Source organism: Artemia franciscana, unplaced genomic scaffold, assembly GCF_032884065.1.
Source record: "Artemia franciscana unplaced genomic scaffold, ASM3288406v1 PGA_scaffold_23, whole genome shotgun sequence".
NCBI lineage: Eukaryota > Metazoa > Arthropoda > Branchiopoda > Anostraca > Artemiidae > Artemia > Artemia franciscana.
Window position 1 is genome coordinate 2943775 of NW_027062649.1, and position 13020 is coordinate 2956794.

General features: G+C 34.1%; 1 long non-coding RNA gene across 1 annotated transcript; it reads left to right on the forward strand.

Annotated features, from left to right (window-relative positions):
- Positions 1–376: 376 nt before the first annotated feature.
- On the forward strand, positions 377–9631 carry LOC136041484 (uncharacterized). The gene is made up of 2 exons (XR_010621045.1): positions 377–537; positions 9194–9631. It is a non-coding gene; the product is annotated as an uncharacterized LOC136041484 (long non-coding RNA).
- Positions 9632–13020: the final 3389 nt, after the last annotated feature.

The window sequence follows — 13020 nt, forward strand, 5'->3', positions numbered from 1 at the left end:
ATCTTTCATTGGCAAACTTCTGTAATTATGTGTGATTTTTTCCATGAGATTGAATGTACTTTTAGACTATATTTGATATATAGTTATATAGAGCATAAAAAAATAGAAAATGATACAATAGAAATACAATAGAAACAATAGAAAAATAGAAATTGATACAATAAGTGGTCAAGAAGAATCAGCCCAAGTAGGAAAGAAACTAATTTTATAAATAAAAATAAATCAATTTTCTCATGAGCTAAGATAACGTCGATGACTTCTTAAATTATCGTTTTCAAATTCAAAATTAATGCTACCAATTTAACCATTGTATGAAATCGTGTTCTAGTTTGTTGTGATACTGTTATTAATAGCATTTATTTTTTAATCATTTTAGGATCAATTCGGTGAGTTTTAGTCAAATCAGAGGCGATGCTGTAACGTTTGGCTTTTTACGCCAAATTGGTGCACAGATAATATTTTTGGTCGGCCTCTTGTTGGGCTTTCTTGCTTTCATTGCGTCCCTCTGGATTCTAATGGCACACTTTGTTATTCCAGGTAAACTTTGTGACATTTTCTGTTCTTAAAAACGACGTCCTAACAAAAAATGCTTGCTTACAATTTTTCCAACAATTATGTTTCCTGTCCAAACCAAAACTGTTAACTAACACCGCTAGAGAATTTCTTTAAAAAATAGGATCATTGTTGGAGAATTTGAAGTGCAAAATTCAAGCACCAGATAATTAGGCAAAGCAAGATGACTTGTTTTTATTCTTACAACATTGTTTTTATTCTTTGTTTGTTTCGTTTTTTTTATTATTTTATTTAGTTTATTATTTATTTTATTATTTTTTATTGTTTTATTTTTTTTATTATTTTATTTTTTCCATTATTTTTTTATTTTGTTTTTATATTATAACTTGTTTTTATTCTTACAACATTCATAGAGAATTCAGGACTGCTAATATTTCGTGGCTAAACTTTTCGACAAATTGAAGACAAAAATTTCTCCAATGATTCTATGGCTATTCTGACTTGACCAATGTCGAGTCTGAGTAGTCATCCTTTTTTCTTTGTGGCACTTGGTATTAACCAAGTGACGTATAGCAATCGCCAATTCTGTCAGTCTGTCTGTCTGTCGGTCCCGGTTTTGCTACTTTAGGCTCTTCCAGGTAAGCTAGGACGATGAAATTTGGCAGGCGTATCAGGGACGGGACCAGCTTAAATTAGAAATAGTCGTTTTCCCAATTTGACCATCTGGGGGGAGTGGGGGGGCTGGTTAATTCGGAAAAAATAGGAAAAATTAAGTATTTTTAACTTATGAATGGGTGAAGGAATCTTAATGAAATTTGATGTTTGGAATGATATTGTGTCTCAGAGCTCTTATTTTAAATTCCGACCGGATCTGATGACCTTGGGGGGAGTTGGAGGGGGGAAACCTAAAATCTCGGAAAACACTTAGAGTGGAGGGATCAGGATGAAACTTGATGGGAAAAACAAGCACAAGTCCCAGATTCATGATTGACATAATCAGAACGGATCCGCTCTCTTTGGGGTAGTTGGGGGGGGGGGGGGTAATTCTGAAAAAATAGAAAAAATTAGGTATTTTTAACTTACGAACGGGTGATCGAATCTCAATGAAATTTGATGTTAAGAAGGATATCGTGTCTTAGAACTCTTATTTTAAATTCCGACCGGATCTGGTGACATTGGGGCGGAAGTTGGGAGGGGGAAACCTAAAACTTGGAAAACACTTAGAGTGGAGGGATCAGGATGAAACTTGGTGGGAAAAATAAACACAAGTGCTTGATACATGATTGACATAAATGGAACGGATCCGCTCTCTTTGGAATAGTTGGGGGGGGGGGGTTATTTCTGAAAATCTAGAAAAAATGAGGCATTTTTAACTTACGAACAGGTGATCGGATCTCAATGAAATTTGATATTTAGAAGGATATCGTGCTCAGAGCTCTTATTTTAAACCCGACCAGATCTGGTGACATTGGGGGGGGGGGAGAGTTGGGAGGGGGAAACCTAAAACTTGAAAAACACTTAGACTGGAGGGAACGGGATGAAACTTGGTGGAAAAAATAATCACGAGTCCTAGATACATGATTGACATAACCGGAACGGATCCGCTCTCTTTGAGGTAGTTGGGGGAGGGGTTAATTCTGAAAAATTAGAGAAAATGAGGTATTTTTAACTTACGAACGGGTTATCGGATCTCAATGAAATTTGATGTTTAGAAGGATATTGTGTCTCAAGCTCTTATTTTAAATCCTGACTGGATCTGGTGACGTTGGGGGAAGTCTGGGGTGAGGGGAACCTAAAATCATGGAAAAGGCTTAGATTGGAGGGATCGGGATGAAACTTGGTGGGAAAAATAAGCAGAAGTCTTACATACGTGATTTACATAATTGGAACGAATCCGATCTATTGGGGGGGGGGGGGGGGGTAATTCTGAAAAATAAGAAAAAATGACATATTTTTAACTTACGAAGGAGTGATCGGATCTTCATGAAACTTCATATTTAGAAGGACCTCGTAACTCAGATCTCTTATTTTAAATCTCAACCGGATCAAGCGTAATTGGGGGGGGGGCGGAAATCTTAGAAAATATTTAAAGTGGTGAGATCAGGATGAAACTGGATGGGAAGAATAAAAACCTGTCTAAGATACGTGACTGACATAACCGGACCAGATCTGCTCTCTTCGGTTGAATTGGAGGGGGGGGGGTAATTTTGAAAATTGAGGTATTTGTAACTTACGAAAGGGTGACCAGATCTTAATGAAATTTGATATTTAGAAGGATCTTGTGAATTAAAGTTCTTATGTAAATTTCGACCAGATCCTGTGACGTTGGGGGGAGCTGGAGGTGGAAACCAGAATTCTTGGAAAACGTGAAAATTGGGGTATTTTTATCTTACGAATAGATGATCGGATCTTAATGAAATTTGATTTTTAGAAAGAATTCATGTCTCAGAGCTCTTATTTCAAAACCCGACCAGATCGTTTGACACTGGGGGGAGTTGGAGGGGGAAATCTTGGAAAAACACTTGGAGTGTAGGAATCGGGATGAAGTTTGGTGGATAGAATAAACAAATGCCCTTGATACGTGATTGACAGAATCGTACTGGATTCGCTCTCTTTGGGGGGGTTGGGTGGAGGGGTTCAATGATTTGGCGAGTTTGGTGCTTCTGGATGTGCTAGGACGATGAAAATTGATAGGCGTGTCAGGGAGCTGCACAATTTGACTTGATGAAGTCGTTTTCCCAGATTCGACCATCTGGGGGGCTAAAGGGAGAGGAAAAATTAGAAAAAATCAGGTATTTATAACTTACGAGTGGGTGATCGGATCTTAATGAATTTTGAAATCAATCTATTAATTTCCTTTTTAAATCAATCTATTGATTCACAGAATTTTGTTAGAGCTCATACCATATGATCTGTTTGCTCTTAGCTCTTCTCGCCTCGTCACAAGTGCCATATGAGGTCTTAGCTCTTGTTTTTTTTTTTTTTTTTTTTTTTTTTTTTTTTTTTTTTTTTTTTTTTTTTTTTTTTTTTTTTTTTTTTTTTTTTAATGCCTTGATGTCCTCTTCGATCCACAAAATAATCTTCAAAAGTTCCAACCCTTATTTCCGAAGTTACATTTTCTGGATTTCCCGCCTAAATATTACGTTTCTTTGAAATGTTATCTAGCAAATAGTTGGCAAGAATAGGCTTTAAATGGTGTTGTCAACTGACCATTGCTGGCTTATGACGACGACAATGCTGGCTTGCTTTTTTCAAGTGGATTTTTTGTCATATCAAGCGATATGTTTTAACTCAGGAATGTAAGCCCCCTCTTCTAATTGATACCACTGCGTCAAGAAGAATTCCTTGGGCTATTTTATTTTACCATACACAAAACAAAACTTATTGGAAACGTATCAATCTTAAGCATGTAATGTTGATTAAAATGAACAAAAACACCATATAAATTTTATACATAGACACTGGGAATAATTTTTATATATAAATGTATATTAATAGCAGCTACAAAGGGGCATGTACACTGGTGCTCATTTCTGGGTGTCTGTGCGTGGGGGGGGGGGGGAATTGAAACTAAATTGACAGCAAATTTCATAAAAATTAAATAATAAAAATGATTTACAAACATGATTCTTTGGTCTTTTTTTTATGTATAGGCAAAAAATCGTGCTTTTCTTTGTTTTTCTTTATGTATAAGTTCTTCTTTTCTTGTTATTCTTCTTTCCTCTTTTTCTTTGTTATTCTTTGTTCTTTTCTTTATGCATAGGCAGAAAAATCGTGAAAAAACCAATTTAATTCAATGTTTTGGAAATCTACCATTTCTAAAAGCTGTCTCTCTTTAATACAGAGGGAAGAAAAAATATTAATCTAGGGAGAAAAATACAAAATAAAGATAGACATGACAAATACAGGATTAACAAACAAAAGACAAAACAAGTAAGCAAAAAAAAAACTGAAAAGGTTTGCAATCTTATCCAACAAGAAAAGATCCACCTCATTCAAGGTCAACAGCCTTGTGTTTGAACGGCATTTATTAAAGAAGTATGACAAAAGTCAAATCTTAGGGTAAAGAGCGAGAAAGGGGGAAGCTGCAGCTCCCTTATAAACAAAGTAATATCCGTTACTTTCCGTACTTAGCATTCAGTTGACAAAACTTTTTTTGTCATTTAATTTCTTACTCATTTTCAAATCATGCCAGGAAACCTCCCATCTAAAATTTCTCAAGAAAATTCCCCCAGAAAATTTCTTCTCCAAGTACAATTTTCCATTATTTAATAATAATGCGAAGCAGCGTAGTTTCCATAGTATAGCATAGCATATGTATTGTCACAAATACAGCGTTATTGGATATGCTATACAGCTAGTATATGTAATACAATATATATGTAATTATGTAAATACATACATATGTAAATACAATATATATGTAAATACAGCTAGTATAGCATGTATAGTATTGTCACAAATACAGCGTTGAAAAAACTCCGTTTTAATAAGACAGACACTCACAACAGATTCAACTACTCAACTGAGCACGCTCTATTAAAGAGGAGGATGGACTGCAAAATTAAGTTTGACTAAAGTGACACATGTCCTTTTGTATTACAATATCCAAAAGGGAATAGTATAACATCTGAACACGGGATAAAGAGGCGCAATACCCCCAAGAGCGTAAGGCGTAGCACAATCTGTCTACACTCTTCCTCCTGATCTGTAACTTGAGGAGAATAATTACATTCTAGAAGACAACCTTATAAGCCGCTTGAGGCCGCTATAAGCCGCTAAGCGTTTTCCAAGATTTTCGGTTCTCAGGATTTCTGTTTCACCCCTCCAATCCCTTGGGTGCTCTGAGTTTTCATTGGAAGGGTGGTCGTATACACTTTGTAGGGGGTTCAATCATTTGAATTCAAAAGTTCCTTGTAAAGAGCACTAAAGTAAATATAAAGTATGTATTGTTTACAAAACTCTTCAACATAACATATACCCTTTCCTTACATGGCTTATAGGGGAATTTCAGGGACCCTTGGCTCCGACAAAGGATGGTCTACTCAGCGATTGACCTTCTTTTCTCCTTTTAGAGACTATCAGTTTTCTCTGTCTCTATTCTTTTCTTCTCTGAGAACTAATCAATGAGCTTGACTCTCTACCAGATTAAATAAAAAACAAGTTTTTTTTAACTGAAAGTAAGGAGCGACATTAAAACTTAAAACGAACAGAAATTACCCCGTATATGAAAGGGGCTGCTCCCTCTTCAACGCTTGCTCTTTGTACTAAAGTTTGACTCTTTCTCTAAACTCTACTTTTTAAAACAGTAAAAACTTTAGCGTAAAGAGCAGGGCGTGTTCAACGCCTTGCTCTTTGCACTAAAGTTTGACTCTTTCTCTCAACTCTACTTTTTAAAACAGTAAAACTTTAGCGTAAAGAGCAGGGCGTTGAAGAAGGAGCAGCCCCTTTCATATACGGTGTAATTTCTGTTCGTTTTAAGTTATAATGTCGCTCCTTACTTTCAGTTAAAAAAACTTGTTTTTTTTTATTTAATTTCTGAACGTTTTTAAGTTAATCCATGTTTTGATTTCGGCTCTCCGCAGATGAATAATTAACGCGAAATTTGCATATTTATTTATTTGGCTAAATGGCTTTCCCATAGTTTTGATCGAATGATTTTGCGAAAAAAGGAGGGGAAGGAGGCCCAGTTGCTCTCCAATTTTTTGGGTACTTAAAAAGGCAACTAGAACTTTTAGTTTTTACGAACGTTTTAATTAGTAAAAGATACACGTAACTGACGAATCAGCTTACATAACAAACTTCTATGTTCGTTTGTTTTTATCACGTATATAAGAAGGTTCGTCCACTCGTCAATAACTCTTTGCATTAAAGCTTAAATTTTGTCCCCTGAATCACAAAGGCCGTAGAATAAATAGTTGAAATTATTAAAAATCCTTTTGCGTAAAGAGTTAGGTATTAGGAGGAGGTGAACCCTTCTATGCGTAATATTTTCTGTTTGTTTTAAGTTTTAATGCTATTCCATACTTCCAGTTGAAAAAAAAACTTTTTCATATTTATTTTCTCATTTTTTTTAAATAATGCTAGAAAATGCTGCCCCCCCCCTTTATGGAAATCTTCTTCCCCCCATGACAAATTCCTCCATGGAAAATTTTCCCCTTTTAGCCACCTCTTCTCAACCCCCTCCCCCCTCCCAACCAAAAAATCCCCCTGAAAACGTCTCTACAATTCCCATAAACCATTAATATATGCAAACACTGGTCAAAATTTGCAACTTGCAGCCCCTCCCACGGGGACTGTGGGGGAGTTAGTCGTCCCCAAAGACATAGTTAAAAGGTTTTTCGACTATGCTGAATAAAATGGCTATCTTAGAATTTTGATTTGACTACTTTGGGGAAAAAAATGAGCGTGGGAGGGGGCCTAGGTGCCCTCCCATTTTTTTGGTCACTTAAAAAGGGCACTAGAACTTTTCTTATCCGTTTGAATGAGCCCTCTTGCAAAATTCTAGGACCACTGGGTCGATACGATCACCCCTGAAAAAAAAAAAACAAATAAACACGCATCCGTGATTTGTCTTCTGGTTAAAAATACAAAATTCCACATTTTTGTAGATAGGATCTTGGAACAGGTACATTAGGGTTCTCTGATACGCTGAATCTGATGGTGTGATTTTCATTAAGATTCTATGACTTTTAGGGGGTGTTTCGCCCTATTTTCTAAAATAGGCAGATTTTCTCAGGCTTGTAACTTTTGATGCGTAAGACTAAACTTGATGAAACTGATATATTTAAAATCAGCATTAAAATGCGATTCTTTTGATGTAATTATTGGTATCAAAATTCCGTTTTTTAGAGTTTTGGTTACTATTGAGCCGGGTCGCTCCTTACTACAGTTCGTTACCACGAACTGTTTGATATTTGTAAATATTTATTAAGTAATAATATATAAATCTGATATAGCTTGAACCAGAACACTGTCTGCGTGCATTGCTTCTAAGTACGTTCAAATCTAATATTTAACATGCCCATATATTCCTGTGTGGAAAAGTATTTAATATAGTTTATAAGGAAAGGGACGTCTAGGACTTTCCAGTCTTAAGTTTTTTTTTAGCATAATCATAGGTCAATAGAAAAGATTGCCTAAAGATGACCAGTTATAGATGACCAGGTTGTACTCTTTCTTACACCCGGGTCAGAATCTTGATCTTAACTTGAGGACCCATTCACTTTTTATTTTTAATTAATTCATTCATTAATTTTTAATTAATTTAATTAATTCATTTAACCCATTCATTTTTAATTCTGTAGGATCGGAAAAAAAATTCTAGAACTTAAAATTGTTTTACATGAATGAACTAGTGTAAAAAGAAAAGCTTTTTCGCTGGCTCTGGAAATACCGGTTTTAATAAGTTCTAAGTTATAATAAGAACTGAACACAAGTAGGGAAGAATAATAAAGGCATGTACAAACCATTAGCTGATTTTTACATGTTCAACAACTTCCACAGAATTCGCTCTAATTGTTGGGTCTCATTTATCATCTGTGGTAAATTATTCAAATGAGGAGAGAGAAACAGAAGAAAGGAAGAAGACCAGTGCCACTGCAGACCTAGAAAAGTTTCAGTGCGTTTCGAGGATTATTTAACTGCCTGAAACTTCAAAAGTGAAGAAAATCATCTTGTTGTTTGTCGTAAAATAAGAATCACTAAATTTCTTTGGGGGTTTGAGGTGATAATGGGAAACTTGCAAAAGTAAGTTTTTGCAAGTTTTATCTCGCAATAGTAAAATTTTTCGCAAAATTTTATTTTGCAATAAATAAAATTTATTTATCTGGCATATTTTCAACTTATTTTTCAATCTTCAAAAAACCAATTTTATAAGGAAATTTGGTGGATAGGTAGAGCTGAAGCTTAGATGTGTAAGGATAATGGAAATGTCGAATTACGTTGAAGGGTTAAAACCACAGGACTTCAGAAAAATAGCATGCCAAAAACTTGCATAGGAAAAAAATTGATTCCTTTGTTTGACAACACTCCAAATTCTGTCAAAGAAAAACAACGAATGCAATAGGGTTTGAATCTTGATACTTGATACAATGACAGTTTTATGAGCATAATAATAGGTTAAATGAAAAGAATGCCTAAAAATCACTAGTGGCGGTTGTAGTCTTTCTTACACCCGGGTCAGAATCTTGATCTCAACTTGAGGACCCATTCACATTGCTCCTTTAAGGAGCCGGGTCGCTCCTTACTACAGTTCGTTACCACGAACTGTTTGATATTTGTAAATATTTATTAAGTAATAATATATAAATCTGATATAGCTTGAACCAGAACACTGTCTGCGTGCATTGCTTGTAAGTACGTTCAAATCTAATATTAACATGCCCATACATTCCTGTGTGGAAAGGTATTTAAGATAGTTTATAAGGAAAGGGACCTCTAGGACTTTCCAGTCTTAAGTTTTTTTTTTTAGCATAATCATAGGTCAATAGAAAAGATTCCCTAAAGATGACCAGGTTGTACTCTTTCTTACACCCGGGTCAGAATCTTGATCTTAACTTGAGGACCCATTCACATTGCTCCTTTAAAGTAACGATCTATTCTTTGTTTATTTATTTATTTCATCACTTCTTTACATGTCTTTTATCTCTAATCGATTAACGTCCTTTTTCTTTTCTAGGCCAAGCAGTAGCTGAGCATTAAATTTTGCAGTAAAACTGTGTAAGCCTGTACACTGTTACCGTCTTTTTGTGTGATAGCCTTAATTTTCACAGAGAAAGGCGTTGCAACAGACCAGGCTTCTTGTAATGTTAAAGTTAAAATAAAAATCAAGGGCTTTCAACCTTAAATTCGTTTCATTCTCTGTAAAATTCTTGTTTATGCCTTTTTTCTTCTTCTTTTTCACATTTTAAAAGAAATAGAGCCCTTAACATTTTTGAACTAATTTTATTTTTTGCTCATCCTTTGTTAGACGAATTTACTGCTCATCCCAGCTCTTCTGCTCTTCCTGAAGTCTACTCAACTAAGAAATTGCATCCTGAGTCAAGAAAATAAATTGAAAAATTTAAAATATACTGATTTTGCTGATTTAAAATATATAAGTTTCATCTTTTATGTATTTATTATTGTTTTAAAAAGTAGAGTTGTAACAAAGAGTCAAACTTTAGCGTAAAGAGCAGGGTGTTGAGGAGGGAACCACCCTTTTAATATACGGAATAATTTCTGTTCATTTTAAGTTTTAATGTCGCTCCTTACTTGCTGTTAAAAAAAACTTGTTTTTTTTTATTTGTAATTACTTAAGGAACCCTGATTAAAAGGTTGAAGCTCATGTAGTAATTAACGTGTATATGCCAACAAATTATAAAAAGAACAATCTGATTCACGATTTGCGTCTGTCTGCAAGCTTTTAGTCAGGTTTCTTAAAAAAGTGGCCTAAGAAGGATAACTTCAGATTCTGAGCTAATTTCCTCAACTTTAACTTAAATTATGTTGTTGCTTCGTTTGTCAGTCACAAGATCAAAGTTTTTAAAGAAGGATTCTACTCGGACCTCCTTCCTATCTCTACTTTCTTTTACTCATCCCCACCTATTACTCAAAATGTAGAATCGAGTTGGTTTTCCTACCCAAGTTTTTAATTTGAAGACTGTTCTTTATTACTACAGCTCCAGCAAGCAGTACAGGAAAATCAATCCTCTTATGATTTTTCTAGGTATCCAGGAGTTTCCAGGGGGGAGGGGGAATTTTCTACTTGGGGTTTTTCTATGGGGTTGAAGTTTCCAGGGAGTGAACTTGTCAGGGGAAGTTATAGACTGTGGAAATTTGCCAGAATTCTCGTACAAAATTTTTTTTATATGTATTGCTTTCTTTTTCCCGTCTCAATCCTAAGCGTAGAGTGGTTAAGAGTAATTGTTTGGGGTAAATTTATCCGGGATTGAATTATATAGAAGATATTTCTATGGTAAGGGGGGTTCCGTCCGTTGAGGTTGGTTCAGATTTCCTGGAATAATTTAAAAATAACCAAAACTCAATAAAAAAAAAAAAGTTTTTTTTTCTATTGAAAGTAAGGAACAACATTAAAGCTTAAAACAAGCAGTAATAATTTCTAATATGATGGGGGTCGCCCTCTCCTCAGGAAATCCATCTGTTCGGTAAAGTTTGAATTGTGTCCCAATTCTTTAAGAATGATTCCTGAAACACAAAAACATTGATTAGAACAAAATGGCTTTTTAAAAGTACTGAAAAACTTTAGCGTAAAGACCGAGGTTTTGAGGAGGGGGCAACCCCCTTCATTTACGCAATAATTTCTGTTAGTTTTAATGCCGTTCCTTACTTTCAGTTTTTGTGAAGAAGAAAATTGTATTTATTTAATTTTTACCATAAAATACACTTCATTTTAAACAAATCGTACTTAAAAATAAGTTTATTGGTCCTTAATTTAGGGACCTGGCTATTTCTTAATGGCTAAGGACGGCTAAAAATATTTATTTTTTACCTTAAATATGCTTTACTGTAAATAAATCATACTTACGAATAAGTTTATAGGCCTTTAACTAATGGGCCTGGCTATCTCGTGTTAGCTAAGGACTGCTAAAAAATTGTTATTTCTACCAGAATAAAACACTTCAATTATACAATTGTAGTTACAAATAAGTTTATAGGCCCGTAATTTAGGGGTATTTCTATATAGCAATAGCCAAGGACATCTAAGTTTTTTTTATTTCTTTCATAAAATATACTTTCTTCTGCATGAATCAAATCTACAAATAGGTTTATAAGCCCTTAATTATGGGACCTGGCTATCTCATAAAAGCTAAGAACAGTTAAAAATCATTTTTTCTACCATAAATTACACTTCATCTTAAACAAATAGTATTTACAAATAAGTTAATTTGCCATTAATTTTGGGGTCTGGCTATTTCATAATGGCTAAGTACTGCTTAAAAAAAGCTTCATTTTTAACATAAAATGCAATTCATTCTTAACAAATCGTACTTACGTAAAATTCTTAATAAAATTCAAAACTTAAATAAAATTCTTTTATATTTGGCTTGCTTTCTCTTTTCCGTCTCAATTTTACACGAGGAGTGGTTAAAATAATCCGGGGTATTGAATTATCTAAAGGATACTTTTATAGTAAGGGGGCTCCTCCGTGGAGATGGGGTCATATTTTCTGAAATTATTCAAAAAAAGATCAAAAATATAGTAAAAAGACAAGTTTTTTTTCAACTGAAAGTAAGAAGTGACATTAAAAATTTAAACGAACCAAATTATTCTGTCTGTGAATGGGGTTGCCACCTCCTCAAAACCTCTCTTTACTCTTAAGTTTGAATTTTGTTGCAATTTTTTAAGAATGACTCCTGAAACACTAGGGTCGTTTAATTAAAACAGCAAGACGCTTTTTCCAAGAACTAAAAAACTTTAGCGTATAGAGCGAGGCGTTGAGGAGGGGACAATCCCCTTCATTTAGGTATTAATTTCTGTTCGTTTTAATTTTTAATGTTGCTATTTACTTTCAGTTGAAAAAACTTGTCAGTCTGAATACAAGACGCTTTTAAATGTTGGACCATTACCTTCTGGTTTTTTGTAATTTTATTTTATTTTTTAATTTTCAAATACACAAAAAAAAATGATTTTTCAGAATAGGACTGGCGTCATAAGACTACTATTGCCCCAAGTCTAGCTAAATTAGCAGCAAACAAGTTTCATCTTCCTCAATGAGATGATTTTGCATATTTGAACTGTTTTGTATTACTTTTCTATTCTAAGTTCGACAGCTAGTTTAAAGATTTTGTTAAAAAACAAATAATTATCTAATATTAATAATATATAATAAATAATAATATCTACAAATGTAGATAATTTTGTTACTTTGTTATACTTTATAATAAAAATTGTTTTAGTAATAGCATCGATTTTTCTAATTCTCTGCTTTCTTTAGTTTGATTTACGGAAAAAGTAGATACATTATGTTTTTACTGTTTTCTGTTTATTTGGTATTGAAATTTGAAAGTAAATAATCCGCAGGGGGATCTGAGGTATATTTTTTCATGAAAAGAGGCGGTTGAAGAAGTAAGTTTGGGAAGGACTATGTTAGTTAAAGAACAAACGCGACACAGATGGGCCTATTTTTGGGGGAGAAATACCTCAATCATCTCTGATCAAGGTTAAGGCAAAAGGAAAAGACAACATTTAAAAAAATAAGTATTTTGATGAAACATGTATGATGTTGATTTTTTTAGCTAGATGGCGTTGGCTATTGTTCTCATTTTCTCTTATCATTTCCTCTTTTGGTCACAGAGAGACGTCTGAACTATTTAGACCCGGGAAGGTCTAACTTGATAATTTGAGCCGTTTTTTAGATATTAATTTGTCACCCTTTTGATAATATTCATGATAAATGTTCGTTTTGATTTAGTTCAACGTCCGTCTAAATGCTCCTTGAAAGCTTCAGTGTAATACCCTCTGTTTATTATGTAGCAACAGTTGTAGTATGAGTAGTAAACATTT